The 15914-nt window shown below is 41.4% G+C and overlaps 1 long non-coding RNA gene across 2 annotated transcripts in view; it reads right to left on the bottom strand.

Moving 5' to 3' along the window:
* Nucleotides 1-1860: 1860 nt before the first annotated feature.
* LOC103237795 (uncharacterized) overlaps nt 1861-15914 on the bottom strand; it is a 35911-nt gene continuing 21857 nt past the window's right edge. Inside the window, exon 3 of one of the 2 annotated variants that reach the window (XR_012094081.1) lies at nt 1861-4528. This is a non-coding gene — a long non-coding RNA (uncharacterized lncRNA). Of the gene's footprint in view, nt 4529-15147; nt 15852-15914 lie in introns of those variants that run through there. The other variant, XR_005235142.2, reaches the window with a different exon arrangement.

Raw genomic sequence — 15914 nt, 5'->3', positions numbered from 1 at the left:
TGATAACAAAGTACTGGTGCTGGCCGTGCTGTCCAGGGCTGTGATGGAAGCCGAATGAAAGGAAAGAGATTGGACTTGGTCTTTGGAGATTAGGCAGGATTTGGGTAAACTGAGGGGACAGGAAATTAAGAGAAGCAAGTTCAGCAGCCCCAAGGATGATTGAGCAAGCCAGGGGCTCACACAGGGTCAGCTGGAATCTAGAATGCTTCATAGAGACCCAGTTGTCAAGGGCTAAACCAAGAGGACTAAACCAAGAATTTGGAATTTTTTGTTAGCAGTGGAAAGCTCTAGGAAATCATTCTCCACAACTTTAGGAGGACTCTTTCCAATGTACCGATTTAATTATCTGGCAACCTCACTTCTGATCATTCCTTGTCATAAATTGGTAATCTGGAGAAATGTGGTGGAAATGCTGTTTACGAAAAAGGGAATCTGGTCTCTTCTAAAGAATGGATGTGTGAGGAGAAAAACCGGATGTATGGAGCCACTTAGCTCACCAGACATAGACCACTGAGTTCTGAGCCCCTGGACTGGGGAATTGAAAACATCTGTTGGAAAATATCAAATGTCTACATGAATATTGACAGAGATAGACTCATACCAGAGTGGGGACCGGGTCATCCGTTATAAGTCTATCTGTCAGTATTTCTGTATACTGATGAACTTTCTGTGATTCATACAAGCACTGGGGACCTGGTCATCTCCACTCTGGTCACTATGAGTATATCTCATATATTTGGAACCTGTACAGTTTCCAAATTCAGTGATTTGGAAGCAGCACAAAATAGAACTTGTAGGAAGACAAGAGTTTAGGGCTTGGGGACTAAAGAACCACGGAGGATAAAAGAGAGAAAGAAACAAATAGACTCTGAGTTTTCCTCTCAGAGGAATAACTTACTTTGGATGCAAAGAGGATCAAAAAAGAAACTTCCAGCCAACATGTCTATCTTCTCTTACAATCTAGTCCAACAAGGTTTAATAGGAATATATTTCTATTTTCTATGATACTCAGCAATATAAAATTTTAAATGTACTGGTTACCACAGTAAAATAATTTAAAAGACAGACTTTATTTTAATAATATTTCATTTAATCCTATATATGAGATAATATAAAATATCATTTTAACAGGTAGTCAATATAAACAATTATTTATGAGATACTTTCAATGCTTTTTTTCCATAGTAAGTCTTTGAGATCCAGCTTGAATTTCAAGTTAATTGGGAAGCTAATTGTTCTAGAGAATGGAAGTTATTTTTTCTACTCTTAGGAAAATTATTTGCAGAACTTTCAACAGAGTTGCTCATTGGAGAATTCATCAGATTTAGACCTCACACCTAAGACTGTGGCCTGAAGGACTTACTGCACATCTTGTTTCTTATCAGCCACATGTCAAGGGCTCAATGACCCCACATGGCAGTGGCTACCATATGGGAAGGAGCAGCACTAGGCTTGGAACGAACAGTATCAGAAAGAGGTAAAACCTCTACCTAGCATGCTCCTAGCATAGCTGTCTCAAAGACCAAACTATACAAGCAGTGTCTGCATGTGTGCCTGCAAATGAGGACTTTGATGCATATTGTGTGGGTGAAGGTGTGCGTGTGTGTGTGGACATGGTGTGCACATATGCAGCATATGTGAGTGTATGAGTACATGCGCACAAACCCGGCCACACGTATGCCCTTGATTCATGAGAAGCCCTGAGTTCAAGAGTTCTAGGAAAGCGTTTCAGCAACATTCTTCAGAAAAATGCTTTACTCTCATTTCCCAAATTTGTCCCTGCCATCTGCCTGTCAGAATCATGGTTTTTTTTTTTTTTTTTTTTTTTTTTTTTTGAGAAGGGAAGGCTCTACAGGGATTTTCCTGAAGGACTAATCTCTTTGCCCAGTTGGAGACCATCCCCTAAAATGCTTTGATCCAAATGCAGGTGATGGACTGTGGCTTCAGAAGACTTGGACAGCACTGTATTTAAAACAAAAACAGAAGCTCAGCAACAGTAGCCTGGGAATTTAGGCAGAGTTGGGTCCCCCATATTTCATTGCTTTCTTTCAGCATCTCCTCCTGCCTGCCTTTGATGGCATTTCTGTGGCTTCTGTTACAGGTATTCAGAAGAGATGCCTGATAAAAGCTGAACTAGCAGGGACAGAAAGCCTGGGCCACAACTCTTTGGTTCACTGGCCGACTGGCTCTTGTGGAGTTGCTTTCTGCCTTTGAACTCTCAACCCGGATGATCACGTCCACTCTTAGGACGTTGTTGGTGACATTTAACACACTCCACCCTGCAGCTGAGGCAGAGACTTTTCTTTTGTCTGGATGCTAGAATCGCTGCGCTTCTTCAGGGCACATAATCAGGAAATGAAGAATCATTTCCTCTTCTATTTACAGCTTGCAAAGTCGGCCAGAAAACTGACAGCTAAATTTTATCCCACTTCCAGCTAATGCACATGTATGTTATTAATGCAGCTATTTTCTGATAAACTCTCTCTTCACTATACTTCTCTAGGCTCACTGTTCTGTAGGAATTTCCTCAGGTACTTTTTAAATTTTATTTTGTTGTGCTATTTCTATTTAAGGTGAAGATTCTAGCTATCTATTTAACTTTCTATCATCTATCTTTATTTACCTATCATCTATCTATCTATGTATCTATATATCTATCTAACATCTATTTATCACTATCTATCTATCTATCTATCTATCTAATCTACCCATCATCTATCTATCTAATCTATCATCTATCTATGTATTTATCTATCTAATCTATCACTATCATCTATCTCTATTTACCTATTATCAATTACCCATCATCTATTAATCATCTATCTATATTTACCTGTTATCCACCTATCTTTCTATGTATCTATTTCCATTTACCTATTATCTATACATCTCTATCTATTCATCTATCAATCATCTGTTACTATTTATTATCTATCTAATCTAGCTCTATTTACCTATTATCTATCATCTATCTCTATTTACTTATTATCTATTGATATCTATCTATCATCTATCTCTATTTACCTATCATTTGTGTCTATCTATCTATATCTATCTCTATTTACCAATTATCTATCTAGTTAGGTAGCTATCATCTATCTGTCACTATCTGTCATCTATCTGTCTACCTACGTATTTATCTAATCTATCTATCACTATCATCTCTCTCTATTTACCTGTTTTCCAGATATCTTTCTATGTATCTATTTCTACTATGTATCTATATCTATCTATCCATCCATCTATCAATCATCTGTCACTATTTATCTATTATCTATCTATCTATCTGTCTGTCTATCTATCTATCTATCAAATATCTGTCTACGTATCTACCTGTCTATCCATTACCTCTCTCTCTCTCTCTCTCTTTCTCTTTCCATATACCCAAATATCTTCAGGACACCACAACTCCCAGATCCAAGTTGTATGCACAAAGCAGCTACCATATTCTTGGTTTACCTGGTGCTGAGCCACAGTTGCTTGGCTCAGAGTTGAGCACTTGACTCAAGGCAGGGCCAGTGAGTCTTTCTGCAACAAGCTTTTGGACTTAGGATTCAGACCAATGTCTCACCAGGAGTTGAGCTGTAATAGTAACACTCAAATAATATTACTGGTAACAGAGCGGTAATAGTGATAGGAGCACTAGACTAGTAACACAGGAGAGCAATACTGATGGTAACACTAGACAGTAACACAAACACAGTGACAGCGAGAAGTGTGAGGAGGTAACAAAACACTCAAGCACTGTCAGCAGCCCTGCCTCTCACCACTCAAGAAGCCACTCTGGCAAAGGAATGAGTCCAAGTCACTGTTGTGGGGGCAGGGAGAGAGGAGAGTTGGGGAGAAGTGCTGGTCTTGTTTCTGAGGTTGAGCTCAGTCTCAGTCTTTGCTGAAGTTTGGCTATTGGGTTTTGTTTTGGACTCTGTGAGACAAATGCCTCCTTTCCTAGCAGAGGCCTTTCTCATGAAGTTGGTGACTGGTGGAAAGGTCTCTGGCACTTATAACTAACGAGTTACAACCAACATACTATTATACAAATAACACAACCAAGACAAGTTAGGCAATTAATAGGTTCATAAATGTAATTCACCTGACAAGTTTATCTCTGGATAAGCAGGCAAGACCCCACACCTGTCATTCTTTTTTTTTTTTTTTTTTTTTTTTTTTTTTTGAGATGAAGTTTCACTCTTGTTGCCCAAGCTGGAGTGCAGTGGTGCCATCTTGGCTCACCACAACCTCCACCTCCCAGGTTCAAGTGATCCTCCTGCCTCAGCCTCCCAAGTAGCTGGGATTATAGGCACCTGCCTCCGTGCCCAGCTAACTTTTGTATTTTTAGTAGAGACGGGGTTTCACCATGTTGGTCAGGCTGGTCTCCAACTCCTGACATCAGGTGATTCACCCACCTCCGCCTTCCAAAGTGCTGGGATTACAGGAGTGAGCCACCGCGCCCGGTCTGTCATTCTTTCTGAAGTAGTGCATGCCATGCATGAATTGTACCAGTTGTAGAATCTGATGGATGCAGTCAGCTCTGAAATATTAAGAACAGTACATAAGTGCGGTTCCATTTGTTTGTGAAACACATTCACTGGCATGAAACTCCATTTCAAATGGTCATCGTTTGTCTAGATTGCCCTAGCCTTCTTATTTTTATACAGGGTTATTGTCTCAGCCCAGCACACAAAAGCAATTGTGCATACTAATTCCTTGGGAAGGTACCCTATCAGAACTGACTCATGGCCAGTCATGTAATAATTCCACCATGACCTATCGTCCCATCAACATTTGAGCAGACTGCGTGTTCTCTCACTGACCAAGCACCAGGTGAAACAAATGGCTTGCACTTAGAGGACAGTGCATGCAAAGCAAGAACATATATTTAGACACTAAACATGCAATAATTACAGTGACATTCTTTTACTATGAGAGGGGCATAATAATTGAAATGGGTGAAAGTTAGATATATGCTTAAAATGCCTCATTCTCACAGTCACTCAGAATAAAAATTTTGAGTGGAATGCTAAAAAGAATTGGTCCATTGACTAAACTGTACAAATTGTCCTCTCACTCTCGTGCAAAGTTGAACTGACATGAGCCAAAAGAACTTATACAATTCCATTATACAATTTTACTGTAAAACAATTGCCACAGCATTTAATAATATGAAACCTTATGTTTATTTTTTATATTTTCTTAACTTATTACTCCATTATGCCCATAGCATAGGCTATTAATACAATTTAGAAGTGAGCTTAATGCTACAATTGGATGAAGTTTTCATGCTCTTCTTTTTTAGTTACTGCAGCAATAAAGAAGAAAACACCAGAGAGGTGTCAACACCGTGAATGTCTGTCAGGTTAGACAAAGAAAGACTCAAACTTCCAGGGTAAAAAAAAATCGATAAAATTACACTTCATTCTCATGAATTTTGTGATGTACTTTGAGCTTCAATTTCCAATTATATTCCCAAAGGCTTCTCTTTCATATGTTTGATAAAATATAAGATTTCTGAAGAAAAATTTTCTGGGATTCTTTTTCACCAGGTTTTTCCCTCATTAATTTGATACTTTTTGATATTATATCTACACAGTATAACAATAATTGAACAAAAACTTTTAACAGGGTAGCCGGAAATATTACTTTTTTTTCCAGTATGCCAAATAACAGATTTCAAAAACTCCCCGAATACACTGACTATGTGACTCATACTTTGACCACTTTAATTTGTTTTGTTTTGTTTTTTTTGGTATGTGTAAACAAAATCTTAGAAAACATTGGTAATACACTAAGGTTAATTCTGTTTAGACATATTTCCCCTGGTGTGACTCTGGTTTGATGCCTTAAACCACACACTTCCCAGCTTTCAGTTGCCATTCATGTACGTGCTACCATACTCCAAAAAAAAAAAAATCTTTGTATTCAAATGTCCTCTTTTCTATATTACCAACTTACATTAGAATTATTTTTTTCCTCAACAAAACTACTAAACCAATTAAGCATAACTAATTGAAAAAAATATTCACAGGGTTGGAATCTGAAGTGGTCTCATATCTTTTCACATTTCATTAATTTGTTGCCTTCTGAGTAAAAATTGACAGCCTTTATTTTCTAGTTCAAGAATTGCAAACATTCTTACAAATTTCCTGTCTTTAATAAGCAGGTTAAAATAACATCTTAACACACACATAACATCCTTTATCATTTATTCCTAAGTTTCTTAAGAAATGCTAGTTATGCACTTTGAATTTCAGTAACTATCTGCCAGTCACTATAGGTGGGAGCCCTTCTTGGAGCTGGGGCTATTGAGGACATTGTTAAACATGTTTCCTGTCTGCACCCATGAACAATCACATCCTAATAGTTGCAGAGTTTTCTAGAAAATGCACTTTCTGAAACACTTTATTATACTTTAATGTTATTTCTCTCTCTCCTACTAGACATGAGCTTTGTGAAGTCAAAAACCACCTTTTACCCAACCCAGTTTCTGTTATTTAGGAGAGATCAGCAAATGATTGATGGATGAATCGATGAATGAATGAATCTTTAAATCAAGATATTTTCTTACTATACAGCCTAGAAGATCTAAACCCCCTGTAAAATTATCATTGCACTGCTAATATGCCTTGTAGTCAAGCCTTTCTAAATCTTTCTTTTTGAACCCTATTGCATTTATTTTATTTACTCTGCTTTTGTTTTCTTAAAAGCTCAACTGAGAGTGAAAATGATGCTATAGAATAGAAGTGGCTACAACCTGGTTAATTATTTGAAATTGAATTCTTATTTAGGTATCACAATTTGGTTCAATAGGAAATCATAGACAAACTAGGAAGGAATCCTGGGAATTTGAACGCACTGATTTGTTTCTGTATCTGTCACTATACATTTTTCTATTTCAGATATTAAGAGTTTGGAGCAACTGGGTGTTATTTGAGGGCTCCCCTATTGTGGGAAATACGATAATTAACTATCTCAAAAATATATGAGAAGCTACTTTGGGCGTTTTATTTTTTTCAAGTCATTGATGAATACCAACTTGTGGCTCATTTGTGAGCAATTATTTAAACTAGTCACGTTCATTCACATTTAAGTTTGAATAATTGTAAGTTTCATAGGCCATAAAGGACTTTTAAATTTATTATTTCATCTTGTATTCTCAAAAGCTTGGAGGTAAGAGGTGGTAAAAACAGGCATCATGCCCTGTTTCTCAAAGGAGAAGGTTGGGAGACACTCAGTGGCTGCTATGAAGTTGATATTCAGGAGTCCACCCAAGAATCCTGAACACCAGGCTCACAACTCTCTCCAGAAAGTAACTTCACTGTCGCTGAGGTCTCAGTCACTGGGTGATCAATGTCTTAAGAGAAAAAAGACAAAGTCAACTAGATGTCCGAAGACTTAGGTCTGAGTGTGCACTCATTTCTCTGGAAGTTTTGCTTGGGCTTCCCTCCCAGGCCTGAAAATGAGGGAGGAAGGAGAAAGAACACCATTCTTAGAATCATGAAGTGCTCCCTAGCAGGTACGGTAGAGCTCATGACTCGAAATGCCTGGGATGGTTGTCTTCACTGACAGACTTGATATAATTACATTGCTCACTGCAGATGGCACCCACTCTGGAGCTTTAGAAAAACGTCAAAGACAGAGTTGCAATCTCTAGTCAAATGCTGTACCTTGGAAACCCAAATACCTGGTATTGAGGGGAATATATTGCTAGTATGACCACATCTCTAAAGCAGGACTGTGAGAAAACTCTAACTACAAGTTGAAGAATCTCAGCTCCCTTTATGTGACATTGCCTAACACCAACCTAAGTGCTAGGCTTATTGAGGAGAAATCGAAACACTGTTGGGCAAAAGGCAAAATGGTTTATATAATGGAATATCTTGCATAACAAATGAAAAGTTTTGCAGGACTGTACATAAGTATGCAATCGAAAGGAAGGACATAATTCACTTTTATCTTTCCAGAATCTGCTTTGACCTTCAAACAAAATCACTCATGTTGGTATTCTCTGCAGTGCCCTCGTCCTCCTCAGCACATAGTGGGTGCTTAGTAAATGTTTTTTGGTTTAATTAAAGTTTCTAGTTAATACTCATATTTTAAACTATTTTGTTATAAGCCAGAGGGGAAGTTTGCTATAGACTTAGTGCCAACAACAGAGTGTAGTGCCTTTTCATGCCCAGTGGCTGCTTACTGACAGACACGTGCTGAATCTGATAAGGATGGAAATAGAGAAAAATAGGCCCCTTTCTGGTTAGAATATGAAGAGAAATGCTTGCAAAGAGTCCACTGATGATCGCTAATTTTAATATATTTTATAAATTACCTAGTGGTGTTAAGAGAATGATTTTGTAGCTCAGATTCCGTAGCTCACCAGCATTTTGTGTAAACTCAGTGAAGAACTTTAACCTCCTTACGCCTTGATGTCGTCATTTGGGAATGAAAATCTGCAGACTGTGAGTTGAAGCCACTGCCAGCCGCATGATGACCTTGAGCTTGAAAGCAGCCTGACACCCGGCCACCAGGAACTCCAACCCCGTCAACTCTCCAGCACATTACAGACAGGCCCCTGCCCCACTGCTCATTTCTGAAACTTATTTTTAGACCCTGCTTCTCCCCCACCCACCTGTCCTCACAGGACTCTGAGCTCTGGTTTGGGAACAGGGATTTGAGCTTTAGCCAAGGGGGTGTCAACGGCAGGTGTTGAAACGCATCTGAACATCTCTCACTCCTGAGTCCTCCTGAGGACGGAAAAAGGCACAGCCCAGTAACACAGAATCTTTTATTAAGGGTGTGGTGATAATTCTGAGTATTTGTTCCCTGAATTTTATGCAAAGCATAGGTTGTCAGTGAGAGATCAAGAGTGAGTTTATGAAACAAAATAAAAACTCCACGAAGCGTTGGGGTGCACGTAGCTTCGGTTTGGAGCCCTTTGAAGCGATTGTAATGCAAAGAGGAAAGTGTTTCTCCCCCACCATTTTTGTCAGAGTTTAACTTGGCGTTGCCACATCCCTAGTGCCTTGTAGGGAGGCAACATCAGCTCGAGGGAGAAGGCCCCTCGGTTTCAGTAAGGAGACCTTTGTAGAGACTCACAGACGTCCGAGCTGCTGAATGTCCTGGGTGAACGGGTAGGAATAAGAGCCAGCGGAATTTAGGTTACTGTTGGTAAGGTCGATAAAGGGATTGGACTCAGATGAAATACGCCTTCCGCAATAAACAGACGTGTGCGTGTGTCTTATAAAATGACGAGTTGATGGGTGCTGACGAGTTGATGGGTGCAGCACACCAACATGGCACAAGTTTACATATGTAACAAACCTGCACGTTATGCACATGTACCCTAGAACTTAAAGTATAATAATAATAATAATAATAATAATAAAAGAAATACGCCTTCCTCACTAACATTTATTCCCATCTTCTCACGTTAACTCTTAGGCCCTGGTTCTTTGCGTGTGGGAGACGCTCAGTGGTTTTTTGAAAATCAAATAGTATTTCTTCCAACTCTGTGACTGTGAATGCATTTGTATTTTAATTGGAAGGTTAAAATACCGTGAGCTATTATGGGCTATTAGGATCTAATTTTGCTTGCAAGAATGAGTAGAAAAAAATGACCCATATCCTTAATGTGGGGAAGGTAGGAGGACTTTCTGGAAAATGTAATCCAAATGTTGGTCTTAAAAAGATATGAGCCACGGACTTGGATTATGCACTGTCAAAATCAGTCTAATGTGCTACTCCTTCAGGAGAAAAAGTTAACCATTCTTAGAACGATCTAACCTGGTGTTTAAAAATAGAAACAAAATATTTGCCTACTCTTCAAAAGCTATGTTGCAGCTGTGCATGGGAAACTTTGCATGTATCATCCCTCCTCTTGCTTTTATAGACAGACAGACACATTCCTTCAATATGGGAAGAATAGGGGACCAAATGTTAGAAGGAGGTGCCTGGAATGTCTTCCGTGTAAGAACTGACTGAAAAAATTAGAGTTCTTTTGTCTGAAAGAAGATGAAGGCCGAGGTGAAGAAATGATCAAAGTTTGTAAATTCATGAAAGGCATTGCTAACGTGATCGTGGACCTGTTAGCCAAATCCCAGAATATTTAAAGTGTGGCGTCAGCCTTTGAAGTTTGAAGAGGGTAGTTTTAGGATAGATGAAAGGAAGTCCTTTCATACAGCGGAAAGGAAATTTATGGAAGTTTTCAGAAGTTACAGGCAGAAAATACTGCCTAAACATTTTTAGGGGACAGGATCGATCCATTTAAACCTCTTGTGAGGAAGATTGTGTTACATGCAGAGCCTTTTAAGGGAATAGAAAGAAACCATGTTCCTTATGAGACTCTTAGTTTCACTCTCTAGGTTATAATAATATGGAGGAAAAATTACTTGTTTTAAGATGTTCATAATGATTAGTCAATTTTCCACGTACGGAGTTAGGGTAAAAATACAAACATGACACCTGTCAGTGCCTACTCAACCTGTGATTTCTGAAGTTTCTAGAAGAGATCGGTGTTCTCCAACTGGGGGTCACTGGAACTTCTCTCTTCATAGGAGACCTGACTTCCATTTTCCTCTGATGCTCAGGCACAGCCCTCGGATGTTGACATCATCAAACTTCCTCCTTCGCCTTGGGGGGGAGGCAAACAAAATCCATATTTCAATTCCATTTTTTCACTGGGAGGAGAGAGGAGCAGGTAAAACCCATATTTCCACTTCATTTTCTTTATATAGTTTGATCTCATTGTATCTAAATAATGACTTCTTAGCAACACTTTCTTTTCACACGTGGGCTCTGCATCTTGATTTAGATGATCTCCACGGAAATACCTTTCCTTCCTTCCTGGCCATCTGTTTCAGTTGGACCATCATCCACCCGGGATCTATCAAGAACCGGGCACCGCTCTGATTTCACACACGTTTCTAATCACTCTTTCTAACAATCCGGGCAAGCACACAGGGCAGATGTCACGGACGGGCCACCTGGGCGGGCGCTCCGGCCCAAGCTTAGCAGGGCCCCATGCTGGGTTCTTTAATGTCCTCTTGTCACTGCCTTGAAATTCTTAACCATGTTTGTTCGTGGGCCTGCATGTTCGTTTTGCACTGGGTCTTGCAGATTCTGGAGGGAGTCCTGCAGAAATGTCCTTTAATTCTCGCTAACAAATGAAGAAAGGAACGATTGGAACCAGTGAGCCGCTCATCTAGCACAGGGACTCACCACGGGAGCAGCTGAGAGGAGTTGTCACCTTTGCAGAGAGGCCCTGCAGCCTGTCTTCCACAGTGAGGGCTGCTCTCCATGCCCCCGAGGAGAGCACAGCGTGGGCCCCAGTGGCACTGCCGTAGGGAGGGCAGGTTTTCCAGATGCTGGGGAAGCACAGCTACTTTCCGCATTTCAGTAAATTCTCGTTTCTTCTTGTTGACCTCGGACAGCCCTGCTGGATAGGAGGTGGGGACAGGCACTGGGGACAAACATGGCTCAAACACACTTTCAAACACGACGCACAGCCCCGATGAAGCCAGCCCTTTAGGCTCAAGTCCCACATTCCCTGCAAATGAGTGTTCTGTACTGAAGGACAATTTCCTCCTCACTGAGGCCTTTCCTGTGGCCCCTCAGCCCCTGCCCCTGTCCCCAAGGCTGCCCAGGGTGCGCCGGGCACTGGGCGACTGTGACCCCGCTGGGACATCCGTGCTCAGGGGCAGAACAATGATGCCATTTTCCTCACTGAAAGGTCTTTTTTCAAAGCAAAATAAAATGCCCAGAGTTCCAGGACCTTTGTTTTTTGGCTGAAATGTCTCTGTCCTCCCAGCAGGCCCCTGTTTTGTGACAATTCTTGCCAAAAGGTTTTGACAGGCTTGGCTCCCCAGTGACCACTCCCTGGGACGGGCCTGTTGCCCACCGATAAAATGAGAGGTGCCGCCCAAGATCTCTGTCCTCTCAGGGCTGTGCTGTTAAAAGTCTCCATTGCGTGTCATCCTTTATCTCCCCACAGCTGCTGCCTGGGCGAGTGAAACATCTAATGCCTTGCTTCTTGTTTTAAGTGATTTTTCAACTAATAGCAGCAGCCAAGTAGCCAGATGGAAAGACAAGGGTTAATGCAGTGACTGAAAGGTCTTTACAGTCGAGGCTGCTGGAAAAACACAAAAGAGAAGTTGTTTCCCCAAGAAGAGGAAGGGGCGCTTGCTTTGAAACTTCCTTTGCTCCACTGTCCAGTTTGCACCATAGGCCAGGATGACGGTGGGCAGCTTTGCACAGCTGGTGTGAAGCTGCCCCTGCCATCGACTGCATCTGTGTTACATGTTTGAGAATGGAAGGTGGCTCTAGGCAGTGCTGGCTGCAGGGAATGGGACACTCACTTAGCTTAGTGCCCTGGGGTCCTGGGCTTGGCCATCTGCATGATTTCTTCACAATGGGACCCACATCTTCGTTTTGCTTTGAGTCCCATGGATTTTGTCCTCCACCCTGCCCATCAGTGTTTCCTACCAACACTAAGGCTCAGCACGGAAGGCCCCAAACTCCTTTTCTTTATGATATGAAATCACTGTGTCTCCTACTTAAAATTAGAAGATGTTATGTACGTGTGCACTATTGTGTGTATATGTCTGGTTTTTTCTTTTTTTTTTTTTCCTTTTTTACTTTCCAAGCCTTTTCTTATTGATATATATTAGATGTACATATTTGGGGGTACATGTAATAGTTTAATACATCCATTTACTGTTTAGTAATCCCATTCAGTAATCAAACGATAACTGGGATATCCATCACCTTAAATATTTATTTTTTAGTTACACTGTGTCTGTTTTTAAAGAGGTGCTTGTGAATCAGAGAAAAGAATACTGGCAGGTGTATTTTGAATTAGAGTGATAAAAATAATAGAAAAACTTCCGAGTGAATTTCACATCCATTTGTAGTCATTTTTGCTCAGTTTGTTCCAATGTAATGTGATATTTCTCACCTTCACCTGGAAGGTCATGTTCTTAGATTAGATTTCAGTTTATTCACTCTGTGCATGATACAATGGGTGGTCTGTTCCTCACAGGTGCACACTGAAATGCAGGTGCCTTCCCCATGTTGTTAACATCACAGCTCCGACCTCTACTACCAGGAAGCAAAAGGCTCACTTTTTTTTAAGTTGCAAATTTTGGTAAATTTTTCACTTTTTTTTAAGTGGTAAATTTTCTTTAAAGGGATTCTGTATGGAGCCATGGACCGTGCAATCTATGTGATGGGCATGCTCGCCTTTCTATGTAAAGGACACTAGATTTTAGAACACATGCAGGTAGGGAAGTGGCTGCATTATAAGAGGAAGAAGAAGGGTGGCAGGAGAGAGAACCGATGTTCCTCATGGCTCCATGTTCCAAAGCTGGCCCCAGGGCAGATAAGGAGAGGGAATTTGAGACTCGACCTTCATCTTGGTATTCGTCCCGCAGTTCTAGGGTCTGGTTTGCCAGATCCTATAACGTGGTTGGGGGGGTGGTTTGCACACTTCTTGTGTTAAGGATGCGATCGTGTCTATTTCAGTCTTTGTGCACTATAATGTCTCAGTTGCTGCTACTCAACTCTGTGGCCACTGCGTGAAAGCAGCACGGGCACCGTAAACCAATGAGTGTAGTTGTGTTCCAACAGCAACAATAAAAATAACAGCAACCTGCTCCTCATCCTTGTCAGACAGGGTGGCCCTGATAGCTCAAGCACAAGGAATGATCAGTCATTTTATTTTTTTTTTTACACTCTGCCATGGTGAGAGAAGGACCTAAAAAAGTCCATGCATGGAAGTAAATGGTAAATAAGCTTCATTTATCACCATCCCTGAGACATACATGTCTGTGCTCAGGTGGCGTGGGTGGAGGGTTAAGAAGAACTGAAGGAGGCGTGGCTCTGTTGGACTCGAGACAAATGCATGAAGCCTCAGTTTGTAGTGGATGAGCCGGTGAGGGCCTGTGAGGCCTTTGCATTTCTTCTGCTCCTGCCACACAGACCGTGCCTCCTCTTCCACCAAAGGCCAGTCAACTCCCTCTCAAGGAGTGGACGATGCTCCCCAGAAGGATTCTCTGAAAAGATGCAAATCTATTAGGGGGTGCTAATTTAATTTAATTTAGCATTAAATAAATTAGATCCAGCAGGAGACAATGAAAAGCAGCTTCTTTCTTCCCCAGCTCTGTCCCTCTGCTGGCCTTTCCTCCCCGGAGATGGAATTCCAAGTAGGTTCCTGGAGGGATGGACATAGACACCACTGGGTCTCCTGCTCATGAGGCCTCTGGATAGACTCCCTCTCAGCTGAGGGACCCAGTTGTCATGCGAGAGGCCCACATCCAGTGAGTGCGTACTGTACTCCCATTGTCAGTAAAAGGGTATAGCCTCTCTCCCTTCTGGAAGATCCAGCCAGACTCACCGTTATCCTTTTTCAGGCATAAGTCAAATATTAGTCACTTCTTCCTCAAATCCCAGGGGATGTGGCTCAAGCTCTTTAACTGTTTTTTTTTGAGGCTTATGTGACTTATCCTGAGGTGAGGAGGGAGCAATTCCCTTCTCCCATGGGGTAAGCAGAGCCAGGGCAGGCGCTTTCTGAACCTCCTATGCCCCTCACTGCTGACATTGTCACCTTCCCATACATCATGGCGAGGTTGATGGTGCAGTAGCTCTGCCCACGGCACTCCCTGGTTCCCCTGTCTCCACAGCCTGAGTAGAGTGTCCAGCAGCCGTCTGCGGAGGGTGAAAGTCCTTTGTGCCTGTAATTGTTGTTTGTGGTGGTAGTGCTACCGTTGGGAGCTTCTGCTGAAATGCTCAGGACAACAAGAGAAGCACGTCTAGCACCCAGTTACATCTGCAAAAAGCCACAGCAGAAGAGCCAGCAGCTTTGCAAATGAACATGCATAAATTATTTTGCTTCTGTTTTGCTTTCTAGGTACCAGTAAGATAAGACAGAAGATGAAGAAAGGAGATAAGAGAAAAAAAAGATGTCTGATTAAATGAGGTAAGCAAAAGCTTGCCTATCTCTTCATTATGATTAAAAAAAAAAGTATTTCGCTTTAAGACATGTTTGTAACTGCTAACAAAAATAATCAGAGGAGGGAAAATGTGCCTTTGTAATATTTCTGGGCTTTCTTTATGTTCTTGAACTCTTCTTATCATTTCTCTATGAGCTTGACCTGCAGCAGGTAAGAAACAGAGCCTAATGGAGCAGCACCTTACCTTCACGTCATCAATTCCAGTAGCTGGTCCTTGGCTCACACTGAAGAACGAGAATGAAGCACCACTTCCTGAGAAGAAGGGTTTGTTCTGAGACAGAATTGATCTCCTGTACGCTGCCAAGACATTATGTAATTAAGTGCTCTACATTTAATGTATGCATGGTGTCTTGGGGCTGCCATCATCTTTGACAAAACAATATGCTCTTTAAATGTCTACTTTTGCAGCATGCAGTGGCTCATGCTTGTAATCCCAGCACTCTGGGAGGCCAAAGAAGGTGAATTGCTTGAGCCCAGGAGTTTGAGACCAGCCTGGACAATATGAGACCCCATCTCCACAAAAAAATACAAAAATTAGCCAGGCATGATGGTAGACACCTGTAGTCCCAGCTACTCAGGAAGCTGAGGTGAGAGGGTTGAGTGAGTCTAGGAGGTGGCAGCTGCAGCATATGGCACCCCTGTGCTCCGGCCTGGGTGACAGAGTGAGACCCTGTCTCAAAACAAACAAGCAAACAAATACCTACTTTGGGAAATACATATTTATAAACATTATGACCCAATACAGGTATCTCCTTCTAATCCAAAGATTGCTTGTAGTCTGTGTTCTAAATCATTCCACCTTCTCTTGGAAGCATCCTATGATCTAGGTGTAGACTGTTTTCAGATAGAACATCTTTTCTGGGGAGAGAGAATGTTTACATATCACATTGAATATCAGTTTTGTGGTATACAAAACTTGAA

Source organism: Chlorocebus sabaeus, chromosome 9, assembly GCF_047675955.1.
Source record: "Chlorocebus sabaeus isolate Y175 chromosome 9, mChlSab1.0.hap1, whole genome shotgun sequence".
NCBI classification, from domain to species: Eukaryota; Metazoa; Chordata; class Mammalia; order Primates; family Cercopithecidae; genus Chlorocebus; species Chlorocebus sabaeus.
The sequence above is the reverse complement of the archived record's forward strand: the minus strand, read 5'-3'. Positions and strand labels throughout refer to the sequence as shown.